Raw genomic sequence first — 10,222 nt, forward strand, 5'->3', positions numbered from 1 at the left:
CACAGGGGACTCCAGGTGGCCTCCTCCTCGTCCGGCAGTGCCCACTCTCCCTTCCTGTGTCACAGATGTCACAGACGCAGTCCCTGCACTGTCCCCTTGCAAACCTATAAAAGCAGCCCGCTGACCCTCCCTAGGGTGGCCCTGTGACGTCACTGAGCCGGGGTGGGGGCTCCTGCGAAGGAGGGGTCTGCTGCAGCCCAGGAGCCTCAGGGGTCAGAGGGGGAGCGCTCCTCCTCCCTGCCTCTGCTGCTCAGCGGGCTGGCCTCACTTCTCAAGGGTTCCGCCTTCCTGGGAGGAGGCCGCCTGCTTTCCAAAAAAGGAGTTTTCCCTCCAGGCCCGATGCACTGAGTCAGGCCCTGGCTCCTCTTTCCTGGGCCTGTCCTTGCCCTCCCACGGAGGGATTGGGCGAAGGAGGGAGAGAAGGGGCCCTCGCCAACTCGGCAGGGAAGGGGCTGGAGGATGGGGCACCCTGGTGCTGGGGGCTCTGCCTTCTCGGGCTGCAGTGGTGACGGATGGAGTGGCCGCTGCAGGGGAACCTCAGGGGAGGCCGTGCGGGCTCCAGGCATGTCCCCACCCTGTGATCAGTGGGTCAGATTCAAGGAGCACTTTCTGCCATGAGCGGGAACCGGTGTGCCACCCAGGGGCACACCAAGGAGACAGAGCCAACCGTTCTAGAAGGTACTGCCTCCTGGCCGCAGTCGGGCTCCCTGCCCGTCTCTCCCTGATCCGTACACTCAGGGTGAGACGAGCCACTCGGCACAGACGTGGGGGGTGTGAGTGCTGCCCCGCCAGCCGTCCCGGGGGGGCCCAGGTCCCGGATGCACTCGCCCTGTGTCTGCAGCTGTCTGCGCCAGGCCCACCCAGGGACACGCAGGGCCTCTCCAGCCCAGCATCCCAGAGCCGGGATTCCGGTTCCGGTAGTTCTCCCTCCTCACCTGGCCCCGCTGTGGGGTGCAGCCTGGCCCTGGGGACCGGCTGCTGGGCGTCCGTGTGGCCCTCAGCACAGATCAGCGTGGGATCTGCCTGCACCGCAGGGGCTGTCCCCAGCAGGGGGCTCCTGTCTGGCTCTGCTCATCTGCGGTGTCACTGAACGGCACGGAGGGCAGCGTCCCTCCCTTTCTGTCGCCTCCTCTGGGACTCCCGTTCCTCGCTGCAGTTAATCTGCAGCTCTTCCAACTGGTCTGTCTTTGGAACTGGCCTTAGATGGGCAGTTGCTGAGGCTGGCTCGCCTCAGGGGTCACTCTTTATCACATCCTGAGGAAAAAGCTCAGCCCAGGGGCCAGGCTGAGGACACTGCTCAGGTGTCCCTCCCTCCCAAGGCCCTCCAGCTTGTGCAGCCAGGCGGAGCCTCAGTCCACAGACCCGGGGGACAAGGAGTGGTTTCTTGCATTGTGGTAACATGTGCAGGACCTTCAGGTACAACTGTCGGTCTGACTGGCAGGCACGCTCTTCACCCCAGGGTCTTCTCCACTGAGTGGTCTCCCGGCCTCACACCCTGGGGGTTCTCAGGCCAGCCTTCTAGGGCTCAAGTGCAGAGGCTCTGGGGGACAATGTTAGGCCCTCAGGCCTCCCCGAGGTGTCCACTGACCATGCCCTTGGAGGCCAGTCTGTGAGAGTCACTGCCACATCCTCCCCACCCGACATGGTCAAAGCCAGGTCCTCCCTGACCTGGCCACAGAGGGTACCTTCTGCTGTTCCGTGGCCAGCCACGGTCCTGTGCTCTTGTAATATGGTAAGAAAAGTGTATTAGATCTCTGCCCGGGTTCCTGGTACCCAGCTCCTAAACCCTCATAGGTGGTGGCCCTAGGACAACCTTTTGCTCTGACGTTTGGCTTGACCCAGGCTCTTGACATCTCCTAAAGCCCTTGGGTTTCCCTGGGCGAGAGGAGTGTCTTATTCTAGGGGGACTCCTGGTGGCCCCATGGCGGCCTCAGGGTGGATGGGGCCTAGGGTCTCCTCTGCAGCACCCTGAACAGTCACTAGGTCTAAACGGAACCCTCCGGCCAGCCCGGAGGTTGGGTTCAATTGCTGGTACCAAAAAACAAAAAAAAAGAAATTACTATGTATTTTTATTGATCAGAATATTAGCTTATATCCTGTATTAGTTCTTGATTTTCTTTCTCAGTACTGGTTACTGAACCCAGAGGTACTTTACCACTGAGCTACACCCCAGCCTTTCTGTGTTTTATTTTGAGACAACGTCTTGCTAAGTTCCCGAGGCTGGCCTCAAACTTGGCATCCTCCTGCCTCAACTTCCTGAATCTCCGGGACACACCACCACCCCCGGGCCTGTGCTCTCAGAGTAGATGGGTTTCTGAAGCTCCTGGAATAGACTGGGTTCCTTCTTCCTCCTGGCACAGAAGGTCTTGCAGGCTGCTGGAGGCCGGGTGTTCCCCACCTGGGGTGTCAGGGCTGTGTATGGGCAGACGCCTCCTGAACTTTCCATTGCACCTTCTGCCTGGCCTGGGACACTCTCATGACCATTGTAAGGAGAGCATGCCCAGGCTGCCGCTGCCCCTTCATCCAGGGCTTCAAAGTGAAGCACGTGACCAGGAGTGAGCCTGGCGGCAGCCTAGAACCACACCCACAGCACCTGCTGCACCGAACAGAGCGGTCAGCAGAGCAGCAGCAAACACTAGATGCCCGTCCACATCATTCCAAGTCACCGTATTTCGGGTGGGTGTTGTGCAGAGTCGTTTAGCAGTAGCAAACTCACCCTCGGGTGCTCGTCCTCGTGTCTTGTCTGGGAGTTATTTGGCAGTGTGTGTCACTCGTCCCTGCAAAGCATCTCTGATTCTTCCAGCTAGACAACATGCCCTTCTCTGAGGACCTAATGTTACCCTATTGCACTCTGCTGGGTAAAACGGCCCTGCGCCACATAACCTAGGCAGAGCCGAGCAGTACCCATGCCCAGCCACAAGAGCCTAAGAAACATGACGAACATGTGGACCAAAACAAAAGAGAAGCACAAAGACCAAGAAGGACCCCGGTGCCGGTCCCTCTCCATCCATCCCTGAGCACCCACCATGCTGTGGTCTTTTCCTTCCCCGAGCACCCTGCTTCCCACAGGGCTTCGTGCCGGCAAAGCAGGCACTCTGACAGCTCAGGAGGAAAGGATGTGACGCAGGACCAGTGGACCAGGACCTGCCGCCCACCGCCTGGGATACCTGGTGGCCCTGCCCAGGGTCAGCAGGGCGAGAGGCAGAGTCCACTTCCAGAGCAGGCCACAGGCTTTGGGCCACCTGCACACAGAGGCTTAGTTTATGTTTCCAACTTCTCCTTATCCAACTTCTTATTCTCCAGGAGGAGGGTGATTTTAGGGGCCTAAAGAGAATTTCTGAGGCCTGTTAGATCAGACATGTTCAAAATAACTCCTTTATGCTGGGGAGGTGGCCTACACCTGGGTCCTCACCACTTAGAAGGCCGAGGTGGAAGGATCACTGGAGCCCAGGAGTTCAAGACCAGCCTGGACCGCACAGGGAGACCCCACCTCAAAAGCAAATCAAAAAGGCCTCCTTTGAATTTTCAAATATTTTTAAAATTACAAAATAGGGGGCTGGGGAGATAACTCAGTTGGTAGAGAGCTTGCCTTGCAAGCACGAGGCCCTGGGTTCAATCCCCAGCACCGCACATGCACAAAAAGAACCCAAAATTCGTTCATAGTTTGAAAACAACATACTTAAGAGCAATGTTATTTTCACTGTTCCAGAAAACCCAGAGGCCTGGAAACTTCTGGGGCCAAACCTGGACCCCAGACCCTGTGGCCACTCTTCCTCTAGACACTGAGAGCCAGAGCTCAATATTCTAATAGAATAAGGAGCATGGAAGGGGGCTTGGTGCCCATTTGGGAAATAAACACACGTCAATTCTAGACTAAGGAGAAAAAATGGAAGAAAAATTAAATATATTATCTTCCAAATATCCGACCTGCTTATTCTCCCATTTCTTCCTGGAAAATGGCAAGCAAAATTACTTACTATAAATCTGACTCAAACGCACCTTCTGTTTGAGTGGCCTGGTGGCCCTGCATTTTTCGCTGTCTTTTTGATGTTTTGGTACCATGGATTGAACCCTGGGGTGCTCTACCACTGAACCACACCCACAGTTCTTTTTATTTTTTATTTTGAGACAGGGTCTCACTAAGTTGCTGAGGCCGGCCTCGAATTTATGAGCCTCGGGCCTCTCCCTTCCGAATAGCTAGCATTGCAGTCATGCTCTGCCACGCCCAGCCGTTTTCTTTTTTAAGAAAAGGGTCCATTGCCAAGATCCATTTGAGAAAGAGCTTCAGCATGTAGTTGGGTCCTGGATACTGGAGCTGCATTATTCTAGTTTCTAATTTGTCTGTTTTTAAAAGTTTTCTAGAACTGTATATCCTTGGTTCTTCCTTCTCCAAGCAAAACCTTGGCTGCGGCAACAAATTTCTTTCACTGAGACTTGCGCCTCTCCCGTGACCCACTGCCCTGCCTGCGCCAGGCTTGGTTCACCGGGTCTCGTCACCCGCCCTGCCTGCGCCAGGCTTGGTTCACCGGGTCTCCTCACCCGCCCTGCCTGCGCCAGGCTTGGTTCACCGGGTCTCGTCACCGACCAGAGTTGAGAATTCCTGAGCGTGCACGTTCTCTGAGGTCAGCAGCAGGTTGACCAGACAAGTTGGCCACAGTGATCCACATGCCCTGTGCTCCAATCACCCCGCACCCAGACCCAGCACGCTCTAGACCTGGACCAGAATGCAGGGCCCCACGCTGCCCAGGTTATGGTGGGTAGAACCTTCTTCCCACTTCCTCAACCACACGTCCAGGGTCCCGGATCCCCGGTCCAAGGCAGGGCTGGGCACCCGCAGCTGCCCAAGCATGACACCTGCTCTGGCATTCCTTGGGCCTGTTGCTGCCTGCCAGCCTGGTCTTGACAGCAGATGGTCACATAAAAATAGCCGGGGGACCCTGGAGGAGCCGCTTTTCCAGCTGTCCTTTTGAGCAGAAGCCAGCGAGTAGTGAAGAGTAGGGGAGGAATGTCCCTGGCAGGCCTCGGGTGGGCCCCAGCTGCTCCAGGCCTGGCAACCTGGGCCAGCAGAGGCTCTTACCCAGGGGGCCTCGGGTGGGCCAGGGAGACGACTCTCCTGACAGAGAACACTGGGTCACCCCAGAGCTCCCTGGCAGAATCCCTCTCCCTGGAGGGAACGGTGGACAAGATGCTCGTCCTCTTCAGTCCGTCTCTAAGCAGTCCCATTGTACGGAAGGTGTCCTGATGCACTTTGTCAGCTTGAACACACGCAGTGCCCGGGGCACTGTTTCCTGGATAAGAGGCTGGGGTCCGGGGCTAGATGGAGCCCAGTGGAGCCTTGTGCATAGCTAGCATCACAAGGTCCTGGGTTCCGGCCTCAGCCCGGGGAAGAAGGAGCACCCTAGGGTCCAAGTGCATGGCCTGAACACAGTTCCCTTGGACTCTGGCTCGCTCAGCGCTCAGCACATTAATGAGCCTGCCTACAGAAGGCCACAGGAGCCTACCTACAGAAGGCCACATGAGCCTAACTACAGAAGGCCACATGAGCCTACCTACAGAAGGCTACACGAGCCTACCTACAGAAGGTCACATGAGTCTACCTACAGAAGGCCACACGAGCCTACCTACAGAAGGTCACACGAGCCTACCTACAGAAGGCCACACGAGCCTACCTACAGAAGGCCACACGAGCCTACCTACAGAAGGTCACACGAGCCTACCTACAGAAGGCCACACGAGCCTACCTACAGAAGGTCACACGAGTCTACCTACAGAAGGCCACACGAGCCTACCTACAGAAGGTCACACGAGTCTACCTACAGAAGGCCACACGAGCCTACCTACAGAAGGTCACACGAGTCTACCTACAGAAGGCCACACGAGCCTACCTACAGAAGGTCACACGAGTCTACCTACAGAAGGCCACACGAGCCTACCTACAGAAGGTCACACGAGTCTACCTACAGAAGGCCACACGAGCCTACCTACAGAAGGTCACACGAGTCTACCTACAGAAGGCCACACGAGCCTACCTACAGAAGGTCACACGAGTCTACCTACAGAAGGCCACATGAGTCTACCTACAGAAGGCCACATGAGCCTACCTAACAGAAGGTCACATGAGTCTACCTACAGAAGGCCACACGAGTCTACCTACAGAAGGTCACACGAGTCTACCTACAGAAGGCCACACGAGTCTACCTATAGAAGGTCACATGAGTCTACCTACAGAAGGTCACATGAGTCTACCTACAGAAGGCCACATGAGTCTACCTACAGAAGGCCACATGAGCCTACCTACAGAAGGCCACATGACTCTACCTACAGAAGGTCACACGAGTCTACCTACAGAAGGCCACATGACTCTACCTACAGAAGGCCACACGAGTCTACCTACAGAAGGCCACATGACTCTACCTACAGAAGGCCACATGAGCCTACCTACAGAAGGCCACACGAGTCTAACTACAGAAGGCCACATGAGCCTGCCTAACAGAAGGCCACCAGAGGCAATGGACTCCTGCAGCCAGGGGGCCGTGCATTGGACACCTGGCAGTCAGTCACAAAGGGTTAAAGAATCACGAGGAGAGTCGCAAGGTGCGTGGGAAGGAGCTTTCTGAGTCACTGGACCAGCTGAGGGCAAGGGAGGGGCACCGCAGAATTCCTGAGAACAGCTGAGGCAGCTGGGGAGGGGGTGGCTCTACTTAGCTGAGCCAGACTCTCCAAATAGCCAGTTTTGCCTTGGAGAGGAGAAGGAATCACGGGAATTTCATGTTGCTTCTGCTTGGCTGTTTGCATGTGCTATCTCAGACATTCTCCCAGCAACCTGCCAGGTGCAGAGGGTGCCCACCCACCCCAGAGCAGAGAGAAGCCAGGAGGCAGCCCCTGTCAAAGGGAAACGCATGGGCCACCTGGCTCCCGACCAGCCCTTCCAGGGACCACCAGGACCCAGACTAGGACTCGGCATAAAATGAGATTCCTAGCTTGACCCCTGGGTATCTGGGTATCTCCGGGAGTGGAATTCAAGGAAACACCTGGCTGTTCTAAGAATCCTGTCTTGGATTAGGAAGACATTGGTAGTTGTTTCTTTACATCATATTAGTCTGGGTCCTCCTTTCAGAAATAGAAAGTCCTTCCATGTAGCAAATTTCCTGCCATTGTTTTTTATTCTTATTCTTATTCACAATCATTTGTTAGGTGCATTTTCATATTAGGTAAGAGGCTGGGAATCACGGGCAACATGCAGGAAGTCCCGTCCTGGGGCTGGGGGCGCAGCTCAGTGGTAGAGCTCTTGCCTGGCATGGGCGAGGCCCTGGGTTCCACCCCAGCAACGCCCCCACCACACACACACACACACACACACACACACACACACACACACATCAGTCTTTATAACCTAGTGCAGGAGGAGGTAAGATTTCTAAATGTGAACTATTTGGATATTCTAGGGCAACACTTCCTGAGTGCGTGATGGTGTGGCTGATGTGGACGTGGGGAGACGGCGCGTTCACTTCTGGCAGCTGTGTGGTGGTGTATGGAGACGTCACGTGGAACTGGACTCCGGGGCCAGAAACAGGCCCTGTGGATCAATCTAGTCTGGAGGGGAGGATGATGCTGGTGACCTTGATTTAATCTGACCAACTGGGGTAAGTAGCTTAAGAATGAGCATTGCCGTTGTGCTTTTATGCTTTTTAAACTTTTATTTATTTATACTTTGGCACTGGGGATTGGAGCCAGGAGTGCTTGACCGCTGAGCTACGTTCTCAGCCTTTTTCTGTTTTCTTTGAGACAGGGTCTCACTAAGTTGCCTAGGCTTGTCTCAAACTTGAAATCCTCCTGCCTCAGCCTGCGTTGCTGGGATCATAGGCTTGGCCCACCAAGCCTGGCTCCTGTGCTTTTAGTTGTGAACATGCCACACAGCTTTAGAAAGTTCTCCCAGTGCCTGTCCCTTACCTGACAGTTGTGTTGGTGGCAGGAAGGGTTGGAAGAAAGAAAAACAGGTCTGAATGACCAGAGAAGTCCAGGGTGGGCCAAGAGGAGGTGAAGGAAGGGGCAGAGGGTCTCTTGCAGAGGTGGCAGGTAGAGTCCCAGAGGTGAGTGGACGCATGTCCAGGGCTCCAAGCAGAGGATGGAAGTGGTCCAAGAAGCTCCCTTTGTTTCCACCTGCTCATTCTCAGGGTGTGGGCACCTGTTCTTTTTCTATAAGTCATTCATTTGCCTTAAAAGTAATTTGAAGGACACCCATAACCCTGCCGTGTGATGGGCTGCACCCACCGCTGGTTACTAACCACCTGCCATGTGATGGGCTGCACCCACCGCTGGTTACCAGCCACCTGCCGTGTGATGGGCTGCACCCACCGCTCGTTACTAACCACCTGCCGTGTGATAGGCTGCACCCACCGCTGGTTACCAGCCACCTGCCATGTGATGGGCTGCACCCACCGCTGGTTACCAGCCACCCGCCGTGTGATGGGCTGCACCCACTGCTGGTTACCAGCTGCCTGACATCACCACCAGCACCTGGCGCTGCGTCAGAGACATTGTTTATCCACGAGAGGAAAAGAGTGGACAAATCAAAGACTCATCAAACGCTCACGATAGCTTCCTGCAACAGAACCATGGCTCCCACCCATGTGGCCCTGACCCGAGAGCTTCTGCCCGGAGGAACTGAGCTCCTGGACCTGTGTATGTGAGCGACCAGGTGGGGTAAGAGCTGGGGACAACAAGCAGGGCGCCCGGTGCAGGTCCCTGGGGGCAGCAGGGCCCTTTCCCTCCAGGGTCTCACTGCCCTGAAGCCTGGGGCTCTGCTGCTCTCCTCGAGGGTCTCTCCCTCTCCTCTCTGCCATAACTTTCCACTTCCCTAAGTAAAACATGGAGCTGAACATTTACTGTTTGTTACATCAGCTCAGTAGGTACTTGTTTGACTTTAAATAAAAGGCTGTTGGGATTGGAGAGGTGTTTCTCTGTCCCACACAGAACACCAACACAGCTCTGCCTTGGTGTGGTCCTCAGAGCTGTGATGGGTTCCTGGTGGGGACAGCCAGAGCCCCTGTTAGCGCCCAGACCAGAAACACGTCCTCCCTCGGTCCTACATAGTGTGGGTTGGTGGCATTTTCCCTCACACCTGTGAGCAAGCTGTGGCCACTTGCCATGGTGACTATAAGACCTTTTCTGTTTCTAGGGCTGCTGTAAATTTCCAAGAAGGAAAGTTCTAGAAGTACCATGTCATAGGGAAGCCAAATCCTTCAGCAGAAGAGTTTAGGAGAGTAAGGGGCTGTGGGGCTCTGTCCTAGTGGCTTGAAGCCACAGGGAAGGAGGTCCTTTAAATGCTGACAAAAGCAAAAACCAAACCAAACCAAGAAAACCGTAAGATGGCTACCTTCCTAATCAAACAATCACTTACATCAGCTTACCTTCTACTTAACGTAGCCTTGATCTCTAAGAACCAGTGGCTGTCGACAAAACAGGGTTGTCTCAGACACCTTCAGGACTGAGTGGTGCACAGATGTGGCACCACACTGAGCCAAGCTGTGTGGAGCGCCTCCTGTATGCCAGGCATCCAAAGGAAAGCCTCCTAACACACGCAGCACTAATAGAGCCAAACCTCCTGAGGTCCGAGCTGCCTCCCGCTTTGCTAGCAGAGGGCTACGGGCTATTGTCCTTCAAGGAGAAGACACAGCAGAAGTCACACAGAAGGGGACAGAAGTCACTTTGCAAATGAACCTATGGGCAGTCCCCACGGAGCGGGTGAGCCACTGGCCCACAGCACCTGGAGCCATGAACGGACCCAGTTTCCGTCTCACCGGCAGTTGCACAGAGTCGGACCCCACAGAGCTGGGGGTTCCAACCTCTCTTTCCACTCTTGCCTTGCTTAGTGGCATCTGGGATCTCCTGGGGCCACCTCCACTTCCCTAGTCTGTTCCCCTTAATCAGGACAGAGCCAGTCACACAAACTAAGGTGTGGACTGACCTGGGGCACTTTACCACTGATCTACATCCCAGCCCTTTCTGTTTTTGAGACACAATCTTGCCAAGTTGCTGAGATGGGCCTCGAACTTGCCATCCTCCTGCCTCAGCCTCTTAAGTAGATGGATTACAGGTGTGTGCCACCTCACCTGGCGACAAGAGAAATATTTGTTTAATCAGACATCCCAAACCTGTCTGGACTCTCGCTCTCTTTTCTAGGACAAATATATACATTTATATGTATCTATACAGTAAATAA

The 10,222-nt window shown here is 55.0% G+C and overlaps 1 long non-coding RNA gene across 2 annotated transcripts; it reads left to right on the forward strand.

Annotated features, from left to right (window-relative positions):
- Positions 1 to 428: 428 nt before the first annotated feature.
- Positions 429 to 10,222, forward strand: LOC124965281 (uncharacterized). Of its 2 annotated transcripts, none has more exons than XR_007105149.1 (3): positions 429 to 678; positions 7,446 to 7,643; positions 8,387 to 10,222. It is a non-coding gene; the product is annotated as an uncharacterized LOC124965281 (long non-coding RNA). The 2 variants fall into 2 exon arrangements; XR_007105150.1 differs by lacking the exon at positions 429 to 678 and adding an exon at positions 6,257 to 6,594.

Source organism: Sciurus carolinensis, chromosome 15, assembly GCF_902686445.1.
Source record: "Sciurus carolinensis chromosome 15, mSciCar1.2, whole genome shotgun sequence".
Lineage (NCBI taxonomy): Eukaryota > Metazoa > Chordata > Mammalia > Rodentia > Sciuridae > Sciurus > Sciurus carolinensis.